This window comes from Artibeus jamaicensis, unplaced genomic scaffold (genome assembly GCF_021234435.1).
Source record: "Artibeus jamaicensis isolate MK-2021 breed Jamaican fruit bat unplaced genomic scaffold, CSHL_Jam_final contig_3184, whole genome shotgun sequence".
NCBI lineage: Eukaryota > Metazoa > Chordata > Mammalia > Chiroptera > Phyllostomidae > Artibeus > Artibeus jamaicensis.
The window spans coordinates 22,643-46,735 of NW_026521744.1; the positions used below are offsets into that span (position 1 = coordinate 22,643).

General features: G+C 40.5%; 1 pseudogene; it reads left to right on the plus strand.

The window, feature by feature from the left end:
* Positions 1–18,286: 18,286 nt before the first annotated feature.
* On the plus strand, positions 18,287–18,743 carry LOC128627116 (ubiquitin-conjugating enzyme E2 D2-like; annotated as a pseudogene).
* The last annotated feature ends 5,350 nt before the right edge of the window (positions 18,744–24,093 follow it).

The window sequence follows — 24,093 nt, forward strand, 5'->3', positions numbered from 1 at the left end:
GGTTTCTAATTTCAGTGCCTTGTGGTCAGAGAAGATGCTTGGTATGATTTCAATTTTCTTGAATTTTTTGAGGCTCATTTTGTGTCCTATCATGTGGTCTATCTTTGAAAATGTTCCATGTGCATTTGAAAAGAATGTGTATTTAGCTTCTTTGGGATGAAGACTCTATATATATCAGCTAAGTCCATTTCATCTAGGGTGTTGTTTAATGCCACAATATCTTTGTTGATAATTTGTTTGGAAGATCTGTCCATTTTTGATAGTGGGATGTTCAAATCCCCTACTATAATTGTGTTGCTGTCAATATCTTTCTTGAAGTCCTCTAAGATTTTCATGATATATTTGGGTGCCCCTATGTTTGGTGCATATATGTTTACAATGTTAATGTCTTCTTGGTGGATTCTTCCCTTGAGTATACTGAAGTGACCATCTGGGTCTCTCTTTATAGCCTTTTTTTTTTGAAGTCTATTTTGTCTGATATGAGAATTGCTACCCCAGCTTTTTTTTTCTTGTCCGTTTTCTTGGAAAACTTGTTTCCAGCCTTTCACTTTTAGTCTGTGATGGTCTTTTGTCCTGAGGTGAGTCTCTTGTAGGCAGCATATGTGTGGGTCATGCTTTCTTATCCATTGAGCTATTCTGTGTCTTTTGATTGGAGATTTTAATCCATTTAAGTTTAAGGTTATTATTGATAGGTACTTATTCATTGCCATTTTTGTACCTGTGTTCCTCTCTGTCTCCCTCTTATCCTTCCTTCCCTTAAAGCAGTCCTTTTAGTATTTCTTGTAGAGCTGGTTTGGTGGAGGCATATTCTTTTAGACTTCTTTTGTCTTGGAAGCTCTTTATTTGGGCTTCTATCTTGATTGAGAGCCTTGCTGGGTAAAGTAGCCTTGGTTGTAGGCCTCTGGTTCTCATTACTTGAAATATTTCTTGCCATTTTCTTCTTGCTTGAAGTGTTTCCATTGAGTAGTCAATAGCTAACCTTATTGGGGCTCCCTTGTATGTTATTTCTTTTTTCTCCCTTGGTGCCTTTAAGATTCTCTCTTTGTCTTGGAATTTTGCCATTTTGATGATGATGTGTCTTGAAGTGGTCCTCCTTGGTTTCCTCTTGGTTGGGACTCTCTGTGCTTCCTGGATTTGTGAGACTTTTTCTCTGATCAAATTAGGGAAATTTTCTCTCATTACTCGTTCAAATACGTTTTCTATCCCTTGTTCTTCTTCTTCTTCTCCTTCTGGTATTCCTATTATTCGGATATTATTATGTTTCATATTGTCTTGCATTTCTCTTAATTCCTCTTCATTCTTTCTGAGCCTCTTTTCATTTTCTTGCTCTTTCTGTGAGATGCTTTCTACCTTGTCCTCCAACTCACTAATCCTATCCTCTGCTTCATCCATCCTACTTTGGAAACTTTCTACTGTGTACTTCAATTCAGAAATTGTATTCTTCATTTCCTCTTGTCTCTTGCTGAAAGTTTCCATTTTCTTTTTGATGTTGCTGTAGTTTGTAGAGATTATTGTAGCCCCCCTGTATTTTCTGGTAGTTCACTGTGAGCTCTTTGAACTTCCTAATAACCAGTGCTTTGAATTCACTGTCTGATAGTTGATCAGCGTCTATTTCATCTAACATTCTTTCTGAAGTTTCTGCTTTTTCTTTCATTTTGGGATCGTTTCTTTGTCTTCCCATTGTTTGAGACTCTTCTTGTTAGTCTCTGCTTCCAAAATTGATCTGTTCTGAAACCCTGGTTTTATGGTGTAAACTTCTGTGGTATGATCCTTGTGAAGTTCAGTGGTACAGACTCCTTGAAGTTTCTTGATGTTCTTTGTCTCCACCTACGCTCACGCTGGTCCTCGCGCTGGTCCCCTGCCTTGGTCGCCTACCACTGCTGAATGTCCCGGCTCTAGTAGCCGCCTCCTCAAGCACCCAGGCTTATTACTACGGCAGTGGCACAGAGGCTGGGAATGTCCCAACTTCCGTATCTGGATCTCTCTGCCGCCCAGGGCCATCACAGGGGCTTGGAGTGTCCCAGTTCCCATACCTGTCTCACCGTAGTCTAGTTCTGTCTCTATGGCAATCGCACAGAGGCTCAGTCCCAACTCCTGTGCCTGATTTCCCAGTGTCCAGTCCCGTCTCTATGGCAGCAGCACAGGGGCTGAGACCGTCCCAGTTCCCGCAGTGGGCTCCTCTGCCACCCAGGGCTGTCTCAGGGGTTTGGAGTGTCCCGGCTTTCGTACCTGGCTCCCAGGCGTCCAGTGCCGTCCTTATGGCAGTGGCACAGGATCTGAGAACTTCCCGGCTCCTGTAGCTGGCTCCTCTGCTGCATCACAGGTGTTTGGATAGTCCTGGCTTCCGTACCTGACTCCCTGGCTCCCAGGCCTGTTGCTCTGGGGGCAGCATAGGGGCCGCGTGAGACCCAGCTCCAGTAGCTGACTCTGCCGCCGTCTGGTGTTTCAGCGTCGGTCACAATCTCTGGTCTTTTAATTTCATAAATGCTGGGTAACCGATGGTTTATTGTGCTGTTTCTCTATAGATCTGCCAGGATTTTCATCCATGAGTACAGGAGCCAGTATCAGCTCCATCCTACTCCATTGCCATCTTTTCAGAGGACACTGTTTTTCTATCTATCTGCTCAGGTTGTTTTGTCGTTCACTCTGAGGAAACCACATTTTGCCTAACAAGTACCTAGATCAGCTCTGACCTAACAGACATCTTTCAAGGCATCTACAGATGGGTGGATTACTCAGCTTATGCATTTTTATCATGTCTTATGCATTCCTGTGGAATGATTAGCATCCAGGGGAAAGTGAGTGGTGAATACCCACTAACCAAAGTCGCTGGTTGGTCCTTTCCACAGAGTTCTCAGTCGCCTCCTGGGAGGGGTACATTTGACATGTGATGGGAAGAGACCAAGAGTGTTGCCGACATCCAGCAATGCATGGGAGGCAATGTAGGACAGTCTTCTATAACCAAGTCTTGTCCTTTCCAAAGGATCGATGGTGCTGAGGTAGACAGCCCTGCCTGAGAAAGGTGCTTACAGTACTGATATAATGTGACCTGGTGCCTACTGCATGAAAACTGTTTTTTTTTAAATATTTATTGAGCATAAGTAGTGTCTGGAAATATACTACATCATTTAAAAAAAAAAAACAGTTCACATAGAACCCTGACACCAAATCTGGGAGGAAAACCAAGTGAAAGAATGGCCTTCTTCACCAGGTAACATATGTTTCACAGATGGTCTAGCCCAATCTAAGGCTTGTGATCTAACCTGTTCAAAATTCAAAATATAGTAGAGGCACTTCCTTTCATATGTACCAGTCCATTGAAAAATATAATGAAGGCTATTGAACCTTTGTCTAGAAACTGAACATATGCCCTGATCCATGCTTTGGCTGGTCATTGTCCCACAAAGCAAAAACTTACTGTTTTGATTTCTGGCCAGTCACATACCTGAATTGTAGGTTTGGTTTCTAGTTAGGGCACATATGAGAGACAACTGATTGATCTTTCTTTTTAGCTCCTCCTTCCTTTCTACTCACCTCTGTAAAAGCAATGACATAAGAGTCCTCAGGTAAGGAAAAAAAGTGAGAAAGGGAGGGAGAGAGGGAGAAAATGAGGGAGGAAGAAAGAAATGAAGGAATGAAGGCTAAAGTGATGGAAAAGGAAATAGGAAAATGGAAATAGAAGAAAAGAAAAGGAAATGAAAGCAAAAAGAAAAGAGAAGAAAAGAAAACAGAATGAGTTTGGAACAGTACCCTGCCCACAGGAAGTACTTGTCTCTGTTGCTAATTTCTACTTATTAAACTGTTTTGCTCTTTTCAATGCAATGAATAAAAAAGAAGGTCTAAGGTCTTCCTGAACTCCTTGATCTAACATTTTTTAAATGAGAAAAAACACTAACACTTCCCCCACAATCATTTATTCACATATTACCAGTTAGGGATATGATTTTAGTGATAATGAACATTATTTCAATGGGCCTGCTGAGGTTTTGGTTTTTGCAAGTTATTCAACCATCACAATTCAATCTCACTCCACGCTTAATACTGTCTCATTTTAGGTGATGCATTTAGCTCTAATTCTACTTATGTGTACACTGAAAACTGGAGAAGCCTGGTAACTTAACATGATGTTAGTATTCTCCAAAATGGCAGAAAAGTAAAGCGAGGAAACACAATGTAATATATTGCTCTGTCTTCTAGAATGTTTAATAAAGGTGGATATGCCCTTACCTCCATGTAGATGCTCCTGTAATGTAATATTTAGATCAAATATAATGGTCATAGGCCTCTTCCCGACTTTTTATAAAAGGTTTATTTATTAATATTCATAGAATGGGGAAGAAAAAGAGAGAGAAAGATTCATGTGTTATTGCCTCTCATGTGCTTCCTACTGGCGACTTGGTTGTCAACCTAGGAATGTGTGAAACTGGGAACTAAACTGTTCTCCCTTTAGTTTACAGTAAGAGCTCAATCCACTGAGCCACACTAGGCATGGCCCTCTTCTGTGATTTTAGGAAATACTGTAATTAAGAGCAAGTGAGGCTTCTGAAAACATGAATAGCCTCTATGAATCATCTCTCTTTTCCATTAATCTAGTATATTCTATTTACTCCTGTACACAGAGACAATGAATAAAGAATATTTAAATCATTCGTATTTTACCATCACATGGTAAAAATTATTCACTAAACACATATAGGACTGTTGGTTATAAGGCCACTCATTCTCGTTCCTGAAATGGCAACCCTCAATCCTCTTAGTTTCCCTCAGAGAATTTCTTTCTAATCCCTTTAATCATTTTTGTTGTTTTCCTTTGGGCATCTTCCTACAGCTTTCTTAAGCTACCCAACCCCAAAATCGACTCCCAGTTCCTCTAAACACCTGAGCAAATCGCAGATACAGCGAGGATTAACTTTGATTCATAGCAGGAAAGGAAATGAGGCCAGCATTTTAAAGGTTCTCGCTATTTAGTCCTGGTGGGGAAGGTGGAATAAAGGACAAATGCACATTTTATTTGTTGAAAGGATAGAATATGTTGGTCTCATGGCTTCCAAATTCATCACGAAAATCACTTAAACACAGTCACAAATTTTTACGTGGACAGACTAGAAAATGGCTCCATGATTTCTGTCTCTTAGCTGCACCAACTCTGCATCATACTCTGGTTCTGAGTGTGGTCAGGACCTGTTACTGATCTCAGCCTTCAGAATATGGCAAAAGGAGGTGGAGGAGTGTGCAATTTTTCATGCTCACCGAGGGCATTTTTGTCATTGCTTTTTAGAGAGGAGGGTATGGACGGGGGAAAATGCATCAATGTGAAAGAAACACATTCATTGGCTGTCTTGCACAGGCACCAGACTGCTAGGAAGGCAATGGGGGGAGGGGTGTGTGCCCTGACTTGGAATTGAACCTGCCACCCTTAGAAGGTTCAAGATGACACTCCAACTAAATAAAACATACCAGGCAGGAAGATAACCTGGCAGTTTTGTGATAACTTATGTGACATATTATTCTGTGTTTCTAACAGGCTTATTGCAGAGTTTAGTTCCTGTATTGAGTTTGGACAGATAACCATTTTAAGAGGCTTACATGGAATAGACCATAGGAACTAAGAGTGGCTTCAAGCCAAAAGCCAAGGAAATGACATACGGCAACAACCTGTTTGGGCTTGGAAACGTTTTGTGGCAATATTGCTAATCTGCATTCTGTCCCTACGAATTTGCCTTGTGGAGATATTTTCTATACATCCTACCCATACAATATTTGGCTTTGTTTTGTTCTGTGCACCTTCTTTCACTCTGCATCTGATAATGTTTAAGATACATCTATGTGGCAGCATGTATCATGACTTCATTGTTTTGTAATACAAAATGAGATTCCATGAAAAGTTGATGGACATGTCAATTGTTTCCACCTTTTAACTTTTACAAATAATGCTATTATAAACCTATCAGTATAGATATTTTCTTAAATACTTGTTTACAAAGACTTTAGATATATACTCGAGTAGAATTGATGGGCCATATGAAAATTCTCTAATTGAGAACTCTCTAGAGAAGATTAGATGGTTGTGAGGTAGAAGGGAGTGGATTCCACCTACCCCTACACAGGGGAGAAAAACCTGGGGTCTAAATCAGGGTTCCTGGGAGAGAGCCAAGTCAATGGTTCCCTCCCCTGACAAACAAGGATTGAACAGGCCCTAGAGAGAGAGAGAGAGAGAGAGACAGACAGAGACAGAGACAGAGACAGAGAGACAGAGAGACAGAGACATACCTGATTGCTTGAAGTTGCAGAGAAGGAAATAAGGATGAAGTGGCAAACACACAGGGGCTCATAGTACCCACAGAGTCTGTGGACCCTGGCTGGGGAGAGTTGGGAGTTGGGCCTGGATGAGCCCTTACCCCAATAGATCCCAGTCTGTTTAGAGAATTGGGCAGTGTGTGAGGCCAGGCAAGAAAAGATCACATTTCCCTTCTGAAAGCCAGAAGACCCCACTGGTAAGAAATACAGCAAATGCATATCAACTCACTGTGTTCCCAAATAACACAAATTGTAACAAAACAAGGTGAAACCAAGTTCATCTTAGAAAAGAATACAGTCTTCAGAAATACCACAGTATTTCATCAGGCCACAGCAGAGAGGATATTCAGGAAGTTCAATTAGCAATATATGGTGGTAGACAGAAATATATGTAATTTCTTGTTTTTGTAGTTATTGTCTCTAAAGTTAATGGATACTTCCATTTTTCTAATATGTTAATTAGGAATGAATGCTAATACTAAATACCATTTGGCAAGCTGTTTATTGAAAAAATCCTTTAAAATAATATTCTACAGAGAGGAATACATAATATTTGTTAACCCAGCAATGGTAATATTGATAATAACAATAATGCTCATGGTTTGCAAACGGTGTGTCCAGTAACATCTGAATAATGATGCATGCATAATTTCATTCCCAACTGCTATCGAATAAATGCAAGAGTATCATTTCATGAGGACCAGAGACATTAGGTAGCTTGGTCACTTTTGAACTGCTTGTTAGTGATCCAAATTCAGATCAATTTAATTCCACACTTTGGAACTCTAAAATAAACAAGTACAGAAATATCTAAGAAAATCCGATGGGAGAATTTCTTCCAAAAGTAAAAATCAGATATACTATTGTATTTTTTTTTCATTTGAAAGACCTTGATTATAGAAGTTAGAAGAGCATTAAGAAATCACCAGGGATGTTCTCGGGAGAGGAAATCAAGCAAATTTGAAATTTCTCTTGGGGCAAGTGCTGCTCAAACAATCATCATGCTAGCTATAGCTTCGAAACTTCTAAAACCAAATGGGTGCACAGTATGTACTATTAACAGAAGCATAACTTTTGCATACTCCTGATGACAACAAGCACACTATTTTTACTATCTTGATTCAATCAGAGTCACTGTGGAGATTTCTTTTTTGCTGACTTTTTACATTCCTTTGTTTTAAAAGGTTTTAATTAATTTTAGAGAGGGGGGAAGAGAGAAAGAGAAGGAGAAAGAATAATAACTGTTAAAATTGAAGCTACCTGTACTGCCTCTAGCATTATTTTGAATCTGTCCTTCCCCTGTGATCCGAGCCCTTATTTGTGTTGTTAGTGAGGACTGCTGTCCAGTGTTCAAACTGATCTGTAGCAACTTGCTCTTGTGGATTCCAGAAACTACAACTTTCAAATACTATAACTTCCATTTGAATATAGTTAACAACCAAGGTATACTATTTAATCCTGGCCAGTGTGGCTCTGCTGATTGGGCTTCGTTCCACAAAGCAAAGTGTCACCAGTTTTATTCCAGGTCATGGCCTATACCGGTGTGGACAGATTGGTCTTTGGTCAGGGCCCCTAAGGTAGGCACCCCTTGATGTGTCTCCTTCACATCAATGTCCCTCCCCATTTCTTTCTTCCTCCCTTACTCCCCTCTTTTTCTCCCTCCCTGTTTTTCTAAAACAGAAAAAAAATTAAGGAAAAGTGAAAATAAAAGAGTATGGACTCTGAAGCAAACCACACTGCCAGGATTCAAATTCTAGATTTATTTCTTGCTGTACAATTGCAGAAAAATATATTTAAGTCGTTGGTACTTCTGTTTATTTCATACACCGGCCTTACCTCATAGGTTGCTAAGAAATTGTAGAATTTTTTTGTTCATAAAGAGCAGGTGGGGAAGAGAAAAGAGAGGGAGAGAAATGTCCATTTGAGAGAGAAACCTCAATGTGTTGCACACCACCAACTGGAAAACAAACTTCTAACTCAGGCATACAACCTGAGTGGAATCGGATGCCCAACTCAGTGAGTCACACTGGTGAAGGAGACAAATTGGGACATTATTTTCTTAAAAGGTTTTTTAGAGAGACAGGAAATATAGAGAAAGAGAGGGGGAGAAATATAGTGTATAGTTTCCTACGGATCACTCACTAGTGGAGACCTGGCCAACAATCCAGCCATGTGCCCTTACTGGGAGTTGAACCCCGGACCCTTTGGTCCACAGGCCAGTGCTCAATCCACTGAGCCACATCAGCCAGGGTAAAAAAAAAGGTAAAATTCTTAAAGCCATTCATGGCATGCCATGAGTGTTCAATGAATGTTGCTCATTTTCATCCATTTATGTAGAACAAAGAACCACTTCAGCATGAGTCAGAGCACAAACTGTTACAGGAGCATAACCTGAGAGACATTTCTACATCCTGCGGAATTGAAGGAAATAGACTCATTCTTTCTCAGGACAGAAGATAAACACTAAAACCTGTATTCACAGCTGGATGCGAATGTGCCTGGAGCATTACTATGCTTGCTTTACATATATTGTCTCATTTAATTGCTCAAATGCTGCCTAAAAAATCATTATTACTATTATTCTCATTCTACAAGTGAAGAAACTGAGGTTTAAGAAAGGTAATTAAAAATTGCCTGCCCTGGCTGCTGTGGCTCAGTGGATTAAGGGCCAGTCTGTGAACAAAGGGGTCACCGTTTAAATCCCCAGTCAGAGCACATGCCTTGGTTCTTGGCCAGGTTTCCAGTATGGAGTGCATGAGAAGCAACCACACATTGATGTTTCTCACCCTCTTTCTCCTTCCCTTCTCCTCTCTGTAAAAATAAATAAATAGAATATTTTTAACTGCCTAAGGTCAGGTATTATAAATGGCACAGAGTGAGAGACATATAAATGCAAAAGTTTGCCCTACGAAATACTTGGCATTGATAGTAGCTCATGATATCATCAGTATGTCCTCCTACTATAAACTGAAACAACACTAAATGGCTGTTGACTTCCTTTCTAATTCTGTGCCTTCTATCTCTTAGTGACCTGCCAACATGGATCACAGTTTTATTCAGGAAATGAATGCTTAAGCAATTTCATTCCATACAGTTAAAGTAGAAATCTCTCTAGGCCTTGCATGAAAATCAGCTCTGTCAAAAGTTACCATGCAGTTCCTGGAAATCAGTGTAGAGCTTTAGTGGACAACTTGAACTTCCTAAACAAATGCATCTTCTCAGCCACAACTTTCAGAAAAAACCGCTGGTGACTTTTCAATACATTATTCAACTACAGAAAAGTTTAACTCTAATTTTTTCTCTTTTTTTTTTGTTCCTTTCCTTAAATGTTTTTTTTCTTGGGATGATTAGTTGTTTAAAATAATGTTGTCACTACATCTACAGTATACATGTGAGCATAGTACTTGTTGAAAGCAAAAAATGACTGTTGAATGTTCCTCCAAAAAGCCTCACATCTAGCTTCCTTTTCTTAAAAAAAAGTTGTATTTATTTTTAGAGAGAGGGGAAGAGAGAAAGAGAAGGACAATCAACCTGTGGTTGTCTCTAGCGCACCTCCTACAGAAGACCTGGCCCACAACCCAGGCATGTGCCCTGACCTGGAATTGAACCAGTGACCCTTGGGTTTGCAGACCAAAGCTCAATCCATTGAGCCAAAACAGCAAGAGCCCTTTCTTTTTATACTTCTTCTTTCTTCATTTTCATGGAACCATTGATTCCTTACTCATTTTAATGTAAAACCTCAAAACAATTTTTTATTTCTCTCTTGTTAAATTCATGTACTACAGAAAACCAGTTGTCAGACCCTGTGCTTTTTACAACCTTAAAACTTCTCTATACATCTTGAGTGCACTATTGCTTCAAATTGCCTCCTAGTTCTTCATTTGGAATCCCTCTTTTCTAATTGACTTTACTCATTACTTGTATGTTAATTGTTCCAAAACACACTTTGGAAATATCTCTCTACTTTCATAAACAAAATGAACAGTTGAAAGGATTTCCATATTTTTCCCAATCAAGATAAACGTCAAATTCTGGCATTCAAAATGTAGCACAAAGTACTCCTGATGCACCTTAAAAAATAGAGACTATTTAAATGTCTTGATTAAACACCTTAAATCCCTACGAACCTTGAGTTCATTATGTTGCTGAGCATTTGCGGTGATTTTAGTCCTGCAGACTTTCTCCTCTGTATGAAATGCCCCTCTCTATTTCTACATGTCCTTTACCAATGCCTCTTGAAAATTTCATCAAAAGTAAAACTTCTACCACAATTTTTTTCCCTAACAGGGTGCAATTTATCTATATTCTATATCTTAATAGTACGTGTATGTGTACTGTTTGTGTGGAGTTTAGGGTACTCATTCTACATTGTGATAGTGATTTTTATATTTACATTCCTTTCACAAAGTGTTCAGAAATTATCTGATGAATGAGATAACTCTCAAACATTAGGTGAACAGGATCAACTTCATATAAGAGTGATTTGTACAATTTATGCAAAGATAATTCTGTAACACTTTGATATTTACTTTATATGTGATTATACAAACACTGGTATTTTTTAAATAATTAACCAGTAAAGTATATAAGCTGCAATGGTGACCGATGTCTTATAATATTCCAAGTACAGCACTGGCTGGTGTGGCTCAGTGGAGTAAGTGAGCACCAGACTATGAAGCGAAGGGTTGCCGGTTAGATTCCCAATCAGGGCCAGGTCCCAAGAAGAAAACATGTGAGGAATAATCACACACTGATGTAAAAAATAAATATTCTATGTACAAATGTAATATACTTAATTTCAATTAATATACATTAAGAAATGCCAACCAATGTCATCTAATTTAGAGCTTAGTAAATTTTTAATATTAGTTTCCTCAAAGATTTTATTAAGGTGTTCCTCCAAAACCAATGCACGGTTTGTTACAAAATGTGAAAGAATGGTAACTAACATGAATACAATACACTTCACTCTATTATGGAATGCCCTGAAGAAAAAGTAGAAGGCCAAAAAAGACCAAGAAAAGAAAGAGAAGAAAAGAAATGAATCCACCATTAGGGCCTGGCTGGGTAGCTTAGTCCCAATACACCAAGGTCACAGGTTCAATTTCTGGTCAGGGCACATAGAAGAAGCAACCAATGAATGTATAAAAAGTGAAAAAAGAATTTGATCTCTCTCTCTCTCTCTTTCTCTGTTACTCTATCTCTCTTCCCCTCTTCCCCTAATAAACAAAAATTTAAAAAAATAAGTATTAGAGAAAATTCTACAACTCCAAATGACATATTGTACTCATCAAAATAGAATTCAGACTGCTAACTTTACCACTCAGGTACTGTCCTCAGTATTTACTTGAGAGTAACTTTTCTGCTCAACAGGCTGCTTGAATTAAATCCAGGGGCTCTGCTGATGAATTATTTTGACTGTGGGATTATAACTCGAGCCCATGAGGTGTGTGGAAGCCACGTCTGTGATCTCACTGCAAAAACAATCAGGTGGCTCGCCCCAGGAGCTGAAGTGGACTGAGTATTCCTGGATTTTCAAGCTGTGTTTAGTACCAGTCTCCTGCCTGATCATTTTTTCATGGTTACACAGTCTTGAACAAGGCCAAAGAGTCTGAAGGAGTATATTTTATGCTACTTAAAGCAAACATGACTGTGAAATACGCCATTGGTACTTTAATAGGTATTGCATTGAATCTGTATATTGCTTTGGGTAGTATGGACATTTTGATGATGTTAATTCTTCCAATCCATGAACACGGTATATGTTTCCATTTGTTTGTGTCTTCCCTGATTTCTTTCTCCAGTGCTGTGTAGTTTTCTGCATACAGGTCTTTTACCTCTTTGGTTAGGTTTATTCCCAGATATTTTATTTTTCTTTTTGCTATATCAAATGGGATTTTTTCCTTGATTTCTGCTTCTGCTGGTTCAGTGTTTGTATACAAAAATGCCTTTGATTTCTGGATATTGACTTTGTATCCTGCTGTTTTGCCAAACTCATTAATTAGTTTGAGCAGTTTTTGGGTAGAGTCTATAGGATTTTCCATGTACACTATCATGTCATCTGCAAACAGTGACAGTTTTGTTTCCTCCTTTCCTATTTGGATGCCTTTTATTTCCTTTTCCTGCCTGATCGCTGTGGCCAATACCTCTAAATTAGAAGTGGTGAAAGTGGACATCCTTGTCTTGTTCCTGATCTTAGTGGAAAAGCTTTTAGTTTTTGTCCATTGAGTATGATATTGGCTGTAGGTCTCTCATAAATGGCCTTTATTATATTGAGGAATGTTCCCTCTATTTTCATTTTGCTGAGTGTTTTTATCATAAATGGGTGTTGTACCTTATTGAAAGCTTTTTCTGCATCTATTGATATGATCATGTGGTTTTTGTCTTTGCTTTTGTTTATGTGATGAATTACATTAACTGTTTTGTGAATGTTGAACCATCCTTGCATCCCTGGGATGAATCCCACTTGGTCATGGTGTATAATATTTTGGGTATATTGTTGGATGCGATTTGCCAATATTTTGTTGAGTATTTTAGTGTCTATGTTCATCAGCGATATTGGGCTGTCAGGATGGCTATAATAGACAAGGCAACAAACAACAAATGTTGGAGAGGGTGTGGGGAAAAGGGGACCTTAGTTCACTGTTGGTGGGATTGCAGACTGGTACAACCATTATGGAAAACAGTATGGAATTTTCTCAGAAAAATAAAAATTGACCTGCCTTTTTCCCAGCAACTCCACTGCTAGGATTATACCCCAAGAATCCTAAAACATCAATTTCAAAGAACCTATGCACCACAATCTTCATAGCAGCACAATTTGCAATAGCCAAGAGTTGGAAGCAACCCAGGTGCCCGTCAGTAATGAGTGGATCAAAAAATTGTGGTACAGGACTTCCGCCAAGATGGAGGCATAGGTGGATGTGCCGTGCCTTCTCACACAACTAAGATTAGAGAAAACTAAATGTTAGCAACAGAAAACACAGCCAGAACACGGAAAATTGAACTTTTCGGAAGTCTGTTAACAACAAATTCTTCAGCCTGACCAGTAAGGGGCGAAACCAGCGGCTGGCGGAGCAGGGTTGCACTGAGGACGCGGCCAGACACACTCAGGCCAGCGGAATCCAGGCGCAGGGTCAGACCTAGTGAGCGACCCAGCGAGCAACCAGGCGAGCGACCGAGCAACCAGGCGAGGGAAGGGGAGACAGCCGGCCCGGGGCTGCGTGTTGATTGAGGTCGCGCATTTGTGCCTGGGTGGACAGGCGAGGGAGTGGGTGGTTGGACCAGACCGGCAGGTCCCCACGGCAAGCGGCAGTGGAGAGCACCGCCATTTCCCTGCTCTGACCCCACCTCCACATACAGTGTCATAACCCAGCGACTCTGAGTGGCCCGGCCCAGGTGAACCAACTAAGGCACTGCTCCTCCACACCCAGCTGTGAGAAGCGGCAGAGGGGGGTCGCCATTTTCCCGCTCTGGCCACGCGCCCACATACAGCGTCACAACACAGCTACCTGGGAGTCCAAGGCGCTGCTTCTCACACTTAAAGGGCCCGAACAGACCAAGAATGGCGCAGGAGGATCTCAGACCCCCAGAGCCAATAAATCTAAGCGATGAAGAAATAGCAAAACTCACAGACACACAGTTTAAAACATTGGTGATCAGGATCCTCACAGAACTGGTTGATTATACCGACAAATCTGACAAATATATGAAGGCAAAACTAATTGAAATGAATGGAATTGCACAGGACACCAATAGCAATGAAAAGGAAACTGGGACTCAAATCAATGAAGTGGACCAGAAGAAAGCAAATAATGGCCAAACAGAAAAGAGTCAAGAAGCAAGAATTCAAAGAAATGAGGAGAGTCTTAGGAACCTCCAGGACATCTTTAAACGCTCCAACATCCGAATTATAGGGGTACCAGAAGGGGGAAAGGCACAGCCACCAGTGGAAAACTTATTTGAACAAATAATAAAGGAGAATTTCCCCAATCTGGCAAAGGAAATAGACTTCCAGGAAATCCAGGAAGCCCAGAGAGTCCCAAAGAAGTTGGACCCAAGAAGGAACACACCAAGGCACATCGTAATTACATTAGCCAAAATTAAAATGAAGGAGAGAATCCTAGAAGCAGCAAGAGCTAAGGGGACAGTCACCTACAAAGGAGTCCCCATCAGACTGTCAGCAGATTTCTCAAAAGAGACCTTACAGGCAAGAAGGGGCTGGAAAGAGGTATTCCAAGTCATGAAATCCAAAGACCTACAACCAAGATTGCTCTATCTAGCAAAACTTTCTTTTAAAATGGAAGGACAGATAAGATGCTTCTCAGATAAGATCAAATTCAAGGAGTTCATCATCACCAAGCCCTTATTATATGAAATGTTAAAGGGACTTATCTAAGAAAAAGAAGTTAAAGAAACATGAACAGTGAAAGGACAACAAACTCACAGTTATTAACAACCACACCTAAAAGGAAAGCAAACTAAAAGGACAGCTAGATCAGGAGTGGAAACATAGAAATGAAGATCTCAAGGAGGGTTAGCAACAGGGGACTGAGAGGAGGAGAAGGGGGGAGATGGTACAGAAAATAAGTAGCATAGACAGTAGATAGAAAATAGATGGGGGGGGGCAAGAATAGCATGGGAAATATAGAATCTAAAGGACTTGAGACACATGGTCATAAACTAAAGGGGGGGTGATGGTGGGGATGGGGGGTAGGGTTGAGGGGAATGAAAGGGGGAATAGAACAACTGTAAGAGCATAATCAATAAAAAAATAAAAAAATTTAAAAAATTGTGGTACATATACACTATGGAATTCTATGCAGCAGAGAGAAAGAAGGAGCTACTACCTTTTGCAACAACATGGATGGAACTGGAAAGCATTATGCTGAGTGAAATAGGCCAGGCATTGAAGGACAAATACCATATGATCTCACCTTTGACAGGAAGTTAAAGAATAAAAGAAACAAGCAAACAGAATAAAAACAAAGATGCTGAAAGAGAACAAGTAGGCAACGACCAGAGGGGAGAAGTAAGGGAACTTAAGGGGAAATAGGAGGAGGGATTTTGAGGAACAAGTTTGCAAGACACAGAGATGAGGACTGGAGGGGGGGGGTGAGAGGGAGGGAGGATACCGGGTGGGGGGGTGGGGTGGGATGGGAGAAATAGATTAAAAAAATGTACTCGAAAAGTAACTAAATAAAATTTAATATTAAAAAATAAAATAAAATAAAATAAAAGCAAACATGAATTTTAATCAGAAACAAGAATTCCAGCCCCTCTGCAAGGATGATACTGCAGTAACCCTGTGGAAATCTTCAGCTCAGCCACTTCAAAAGGCTTTTTCAAATCATTTCACTAACTTGTTTTAAATAAATCAGTATGAGCTGACAAAGTTCACTAAAGATCTGTATCAGGTTGTAATGTAACTAAAGACCTCATTTAGCATATAGGTCCCATCAATATTATATTAATTCCTCTTAAAGAAATTAGGCTTTTCAGGTAGGTCATGTGGGCCAACATTGTTTTAGTTTTAAATTTGGCTGCAACTCAGAAACTCATTCATGAGGAAACATAATTGACAACTAAGAGGGTTGATGCTATTTGTGAACTGCATTGCTTTCTCTTTCTATTTACATATTCTCTTGCTTTAATATTCTTTTTAAGAAGATAGCTGTAAAATTGAATTAAGGGCCTCTGGGCCTTAGAAGACTAAATGAAAAGAATACTATTGTAGGATTCTAATGTACATTGTAGAATTTTAAAATGCACTTGCTGCAGACCATGCAATGTGCTGTAGATGTGCACACCATTTTGTCCTGTGGAAGGAATCAATGCCAGCTGTACAGTGATTCATTACATCTAAAGTTTGGGGGAAAAGAGTATGAAAGGGTTCCACACTATTTGAATCATTGGATTTTCATCAGCCAGTGCAGGGGCTTTTAGATATGCTGATTAAATTTACGAATTATCAAAACAAAATATCTTACATCAACTTTATCTCAGGGGTAATGAGATATAAAGCAAATGAGTGCCTTTGAGTTACCTTAATTTTAATAACCAAACAAAGATTACGTACATAGAAATGTATAGCTGTATTTACCTTAAAATGTACTGAATAAAAAATAAATTTCTTCCTGAATACATACCAAAATAATAAAAAAAACAGGCACATGTTTATTTTTTGGGAAATTACCTAATCTTGGAGTTCTGGACAAGAGGAGGTATATGCAGAAACACTTCTAGAGGATAAAAACCAATCTAAAATGAATAGATGACCAGAAGAACCAGAAAATCACACTGCATGGAATTCTGAAACTACCAAGGAATTAAACAAACAAACAAACAAACAAACAAACAAAACAATCAGGACAATCAGACTGGTAAGTCAAGGTGGCGCATTGCATGGCCTGGGTGGCTGAGAATATCCAGAAAGAGGTAGCTGAAAGGGTGAGCAAGGCTGACTTAAGGGGAAACTGAGGCTCAGAGTTGACTGTGGACTATGGCACTTGACACGGGTGACAGAAACTTCCAGTCACTCAGTAGAGTTCAGTGGCAAATGTTCTAGGAACAAGCTGGTGAGCTGCACTATTTCCTCTTTGGATCCTCCCAAACAGACAGCACTCCATGGCAGCAAAGAGGGGTCCCTGCCCTGGCGAATAGGTGAAGCTCCACCCCATTACAACTTTTAAAGACGTTTAAAGCTCACTCTTTGGAACATCTCTGTCCATAGAAAGAGAGGAAGAGCAAACTCAGGAAGAATAGCAGGGAGGTAGATTAGCACAAAACTTGGGGGAAAAGCATTCACAGAAGTGAGTCTGGGTGAGTGAGAGGTGTGGGTATTCATAGAACCAATGGTTTCTCTACATTTGGGTGACTCGAAGCAAGGGGGTGCTTTAGACTCTACCTACCAGGGCAGAGAGCTTGTAATGGGGCAGACACGGAACCTAGGATCCTTCCATCCCCGCGCCCTTCACCTTCCCATAACCTCTCACCCTACCTCCCCATCATTCCCCTCCTTGGTCCCACACCATTTGCCTCAGTGGTCCCTCCTGCCCTTCACCCCATTCCTCCTATGGATCTTGCTGCTTTCCATCTCTATTCCTCTCCCATAGTCTACTCCATTGTCTCTATAGCCCTCCACCCACACTTATCTCGATGGACGTTCTCGCCCACCACCCAGCATTGCCCTTTATTCCCCCCCAACTTCCACCACCACTCCTCTGAATTCCCCTCCATGGACCTCATGCCTTCCACCCCACATTCACCTCCATGGACCCTTCTGCCCCTTTACCCCCATTCCCCGCCATTCCTTGCCTTCCCTTTTACTCCTATTTATTTCCTTAATCCCCCACATTCTTCTCCATGATCCCTCTTTCACTTTACACCCCTTCCCCTGCAGAGCCCCTCACCCCTCACTCTGCTCTATGGTCTCTCTCACCCTCCACTCCCTGTCATTCAGGCACCTGTCTCCTGCTCCGACTGACTTTCTGATGCCATCTTTGGGCCCTAGGAATATCACAGAATATATCGCATCCTGCCCAGGCATGCAGCTGACCAGAGAGAGAGAGACACGGTTGGCTACTGCTGTGCAAGGGCAGTGGTGTTACCTGCACTGCAGTCTCAGGGCTCAGACTCTGAGCGGCAGACCCAGTGGTGGAGGAGGAATAGATGGAGGAGCCAGGGTTGGAGGAAGAAAAGTTGAAGGAAAAAGGGGTGGGGAAGCCAGGGATCAGTGGCATACAGGTGAGCAGTAGCCCCTCAGGTCCAACAGGCCCATGTGAGACCCTAACATTTTTCCCCCAGCCACTGTTTCCCACAGCCTGACTCCAGCCTTCTTACCAACTCACCGACCTGAGGTTGGCTGGCCCTTTAACCCTGGCCCTGCCAAACCACACCATTGTAGGAACAACCACTATAACCCATTGTTGTTCCAACCTGTTGTTCCTTCTTCTGTCCCTACTAGGATATCCCGGCCATGCCCACTCCTATGGAAACATCCACAGCTCTGAGGTGACTGCACAAGGAACTGATAAACATCAACAATGACCTTCCCTCGCCAATGTCCTCTGAGGGCAAGTGGACCATGGCATTTTCACATGGAAACGGATCATCACAGATCTGGCTGACAGAACCTACAAAGGAGCCGTGTTTTGATTAAACATACAAGTCACGCCTCACTACCCCTTCAGAGCCCCTGGATTTACTTCACCTCACTGATCTAAAACCCCAATATTAATGAGAGAGGCTACATCAGTCTGGATATTTTCAGGTCCCAGTGGTCTCCCTTAATGACCATATTCAAACTCCTGTTATCCATCAGCTCCATGCTCTGTGACCCCAAACCCAAGGATGCCTTTCTTACATTCATTGCCAGGATGTACTTGAATGACAGGAACCCCTATGACACCATGGCCCGAGCTTGGAACAAGGAGAATGCCATGTGAGTGAAAGGTAAATCATAGGTAACCCATCACCTCAATAAAACACCTGCTTTTCGAAACTGCTGTCTTTTGACTGCTTTCTGGGAGGTGTACTTTCCCCATCTTGTATGTGCCATAATGTGGGTGGGGGAGGCAGAAAGCCGGGCAAGGCCTCAGGATGTGGTATTGGGAGAGAGGCCAGTTTTCATGAGCATTTTACTGAAAGCCTTTTTTTCTGCTTCAGGATGGCAAAGCAAGAATAAGGGGGTGGTTGGCTTAAAATAATTTTTTTTAGGACTGACAACAGGGGTGGGGAGTGCATGAAGAGTAGAAAGCTCATTAGGTATCTCTTTTTTTTTTTTTTTCTGTACAACCAGTGTCTTCAGGTGTGTGCTGCTTTGGCCACCATGAAGAGTAACCTGTGTCTTCAACTTTGAGTCCTACTTGGAACTGGAAAAACATCAAGAGGATGAGAAGTATCATAAAACAAGGTTTTGCTCCCAGAACTTTCCACCCCCCCTTTCAATGCCCACCTGTTGGACCAGTCTGCCTCCCTCCACACTCTGGGTTGCACCCCACTCCTCAGGACATCCCTATTTGCAGTAGCTAATATGTACAAGCAGCCCAAGTGCCCATCAGTTGACTATTGGAGAAAACAACTGTGGTACATTTACACAATAGAATCGTATGAGCCTATAACAAGGGAGGAAATCTTACCCTTTGTGACAGCATGGATGGACCTGGAGAGCACATTGCTCAGTGAAATAAGCCAGTCAGAGAAAGACAAATACCGTATTATTCCACTGCTATGTGGGATCTAATGAACAAACTGAACTAACAAGGAAATGGGGACAGACTCACAGATAGTGAGCAGGTTAACAGCTATCAGAGGAGGGGGGAGTGGTGTCTGGGTGGAAAAGGCAAAGGGATTAAGAAAAACAAACTTCATAGGCACAGCCAACAGTATGGTGATGCCCAGAGGAAAAGGGGGTATGCTCTTCAATAGAAGAGCATTAGGGGGGGCATAGATGGTTCTGCTGGAAGCAGACTTGACATGGGGTGGTGAACGCACAGTACAGTATGCAAAGGATGTTATGGAATTGCACACTTGAAATTTGTATAACTTTATTAACCAGCGTCACCCCAATTAATTATATAAAAAAGTGACAAGATAAGAACATTTTTCTTACTTTGTTTCCTTCACTTCTCTGTGAATGTGTCTCTTCAAACCCTTGTCAGTAGAGTTCTTCTGTTACTAGAAAACAGTTGGGATTCTGCTGCCCTCCCTCTAGGCTAAATCCTGGAGGCAAAATTTTTGGTAATTAGGGAAGGAGTTATATCCACACCAGGAAGAAAGACAAGACAGATGCAGATTACAACAGCAATGAAATACAACCATTCACCAGTCAGAATGGCCGTCATCAATAAGTCAACAAACAGCAAGTGCTGGGGAGGCTGTAGAACGAAGGCAACCCTAGTGCATTGTGGTTGAACATGCAGACGGGGCAACAACTGTGGAAAACAGTATGGGGCTTTCTCAGAAAACTAAAAATGCAACTGTCTTTTGACACAGCAATTTCACTACTGGGATTATATCCTAAAAAGCATCAAACATGTGCCACACTACAGGTCCGTCGGGTACTTGACAAAGCACAATTCAATAATTGGAGCCACAGAGTGAGAGGGTCGGAATTCAAAATGCAAGAGTCTATTTACATGCAGAGACCAGGTTGGAATGCAGAGACAGCTGGTCCTCAGGTTGAACCAGAGGCCACTTTGAGTCTCCATGTGAGAGAGTCAAACCTGAATGAAAGGTGAAGATCCAGATGACTGGGCAGAGCAGAGATTTTTTTCAAACTCTGCTTCGATAACTTTAGGGTGCTTGCTGCTTCATGGCAGGCTGGTGCATGGGTGGCACAAGAAAGAGGCATGTGACAACATTTTCAGGACCTTGGGACCTTCCAGGCAGTGTATGTGGCACCCTTTTTTCTAACTATGCCTGAGTCAGGCAACATTTTTTGTGTGTTCTTCGACCTAAAAAATATTTCACAACAGCTTGCAGAAAGAAGCAGATAAGAGTGCCACTGTCTTCATTAAGCTGGCAAATAAAAAGATTTGCAAAAATGAAACTTTTCTCACTAAATATAACTATTTTTTAAATGGATTGTTTATGTTAATATACTTTTTTATGGTTTTATAAGAACTCTTTGACTCATAAAAGAAACAGAAATATAAATAAATCATTTTTAAATGTTTTATTTCTTTATCTGTAGAGGGTAAGGGAAGGAGAGAGGGGCAGGAAATATCAGTGTATGATTTTCTCTGGTGTGTCTCTTTCTGGGAACTGGCCCACAACCCAGGCATGTGCCCTGACTGGGAATTGCATCTCTATCCTTTGGTTTTCAGGCCCTTGCTCAATCTACTGAGCTACACCAACCAGGGCTGAATAGGTAATTTTTAGGGCAGAAATGTACATCTACTAATGCATGTGTTATAACCTATTTTAAGGACCCCAAAATATTAGTGTGTTTCCTTCCACCTTTAAAGTTCTGTTTCCTAGGCTAATAACCAAATGGATAGAGAGAGACTTACAGGAGATAGTCCATGTTTAATTCATGCTCATGGGGAACTCACACAGCCATGCAACATTCATGAAAATTCCAAAATCAGTAAGGCAACATTAGGCGTCCAGGACTTTTGGACAAAAAAGACAAGGTCAGGTAACATGGCATTAGAGTTTCAGGAGTTTCAGTTAGTGGATCTGTATAGGGAATTTGTCTCATTATACGTAACATGTCCACAATTATTAGGATAATGGATCAGTTTGCTAATGTCCTCATAGAGAAAAGTCCACAGATTCAAAGTACTTTGAAGAAAGCATATCAGTGTTACTTTGAGTGAATGAGATGCAGATGTAGTTCCACATTATCCATGGCGATTGTCAGAAGCAACTATGGAGACCATAGTTCTCTGCTGTGAACCATGCTATGACTCCAACTTGGAGAAAAAATTAACCTAACCTTTCCTTTATCAAAGTACAGGAGAGTTAAGATGGTGCATCAATTATAATGATACTGCAACAGAAATGATAGATAGGTTTCCCTTACTCTTATCCTTTGACTAAGATTATAAGTAAATTTTTCTCTACCAGAAAATGCACATTAGAACTGAAGAACATAATGCTTTCTATGAAAGACCTAAATAAATAATATGGACCCACATATATATGTATAATTCTTTACATAGGCAAACACATACATCCTTTTAAAAATAAATTAATATTATTATCAAAACAATTTCATGTGATAGCTAAAAAATGTTGAGAAAATACATTTTTACATCAACCAGTTTACTTAAAATATTTTTTTAATATTATGAAAATGTGTATTTTTAAGGGCAGGGATAAGACAAAATGAGAAGAGAACAGTAAGAAAGATCTTTGGTCTTATGCAGCCATATTTAATATTTCCACTTTTACTGATTATTAAACAATGAATGTTTAAAAATCACACATAACTAGTAAATAACTTGCTTTAGACTAACAAATGTATGGACCTCCAGTGAAATATATACTTACCAATGAGTAGAAGTATCTGGGGAAATTAGGAGTAATATATTTCTTTTCATTTGCTTTCCTTCCTCACACTACACCAAAAGACAGACCTGTAATGTATTCCTTCTTCAGAGTCAGCATGAAGGGGAATTCGCATTAGGTCTGATACTATATTTTACCAATTTCGTGGGACATTCAAGACCTTATCAAAACAATATTGGTTAAAACATGGCAGTTGTAAATGTCACGCCTGTCATGCCAACCTGTGCTGAGGAAATTCATTTTAGATTTAATCCGAGCAAATGTCATTGCTAGAAATTGAGATTTTCCCTTCCCCCTGACAAGTGCTAGGTAATGGATTGTCTGGTTAGTACAATAGTAGCAAGTTGATGACTGGGTCATTCCTCTTAATAAAGCTTGAAAGACTCTCATATAGTTAATTTTGACTAGTCATGCAGCATCATAATATGATTCTATATGCATAATTTTGGGGGAACATCATGGTAATGCTTCCATGGAAGGATTTTGTGAAAATAAAAGACTTTTTAAAACACCTCAAGTGATGGGTTTTGGTATGATAACATAATGTCATCTCTTTTTTCTGATTTTGTAATAAAAGGACAGCCTGCCTTTTACATTCTTGACTTCCTTTCAGGATCAGGAAATAACCCACTACTTCTGCACTTCCCATCACAGCAATTGCATCTGCGAAAACTATTGCTGTATTTAATCATTGCTGTCATTCTTTGAAACAATCTCTAGAGGCTACTCTCAGTATCACTTCTGGCAGCTAGCAGACATGAGACCAGGTGGGGTGTCTTGCAATAATAGGGTGCAGGGAACTGAATGAAGGCCCCTGTTTACCATATTAGGAAACCTCTTAGCTCAGGTATCTTAACATAAAATGGCAAAAGGAACTTAATTGTGTTCCTTTTAAAATAGTGAATAGAATAATAAACTTTTTCTTTGTATCTCCATCCAAAAATATTAATATTTCACATTGCTTCTTTTAAAAAGTTATTTCTTAGAGAGAATGAGGTCAATCTGATAGAGAAATATCAATCAGTTGCCTCTCATTCACACACCATGTGGGGACCGAGCCTGCAACCCAGGCAGGTGCCCTCCAGGAATAAAACCAGCGACCTTTTAGTTTGCAGGGTGATGCCCAAACCAACTGACTCATGCCTGTCAGGGCCACACATCTATGACATCTACACTGTAATGAATACTAGGTACTTTGGAGACATTCAGAACTGGCTTCATCATGTTCTAGCTACACAACTTCGAATACTTTTTCATCTCTTTGAGTCCCAAGGTTTTGATTTGTAAAACAAAATAAATGATTGTTCAACCAAGAAATGGTTTAAACATTTAAATAAGAAAAGGTTGGGGTTTTTTGAAACAGTAACTATCCACCCAATAATGCTAAGCTTTACAGAAATACTAATAAATATTCCCTCTCTCACCAAATTTCAGTACCATTTGAAAGATACTAGAGTTATTTCTAGTCAAGATGCAGGCATAGGTGGATGCACTGCACCTCCTTGCACAACCGAAAGAAGTAAAATAAAAAAATTTGAAACACAAAAATCAACAAGAACTGCCAGAAAAACCAAACTACATGGAAGTCTAACAACCAAAGAGTTAGACAATAAAGATTCATCCAGACCTGTAGGGTGGCACACAGGCAGACAGCAGGGGGAGAGAGGACTCATAGCAAGGTGGCAACTGGAGAACCAGAGTGGGCAAAGTGGCAATTGGCAGAGTCAGTGGCTGGTAGATCTGCAGAGGCAGTGGCTGATGGACCAGGAATTCCCACAT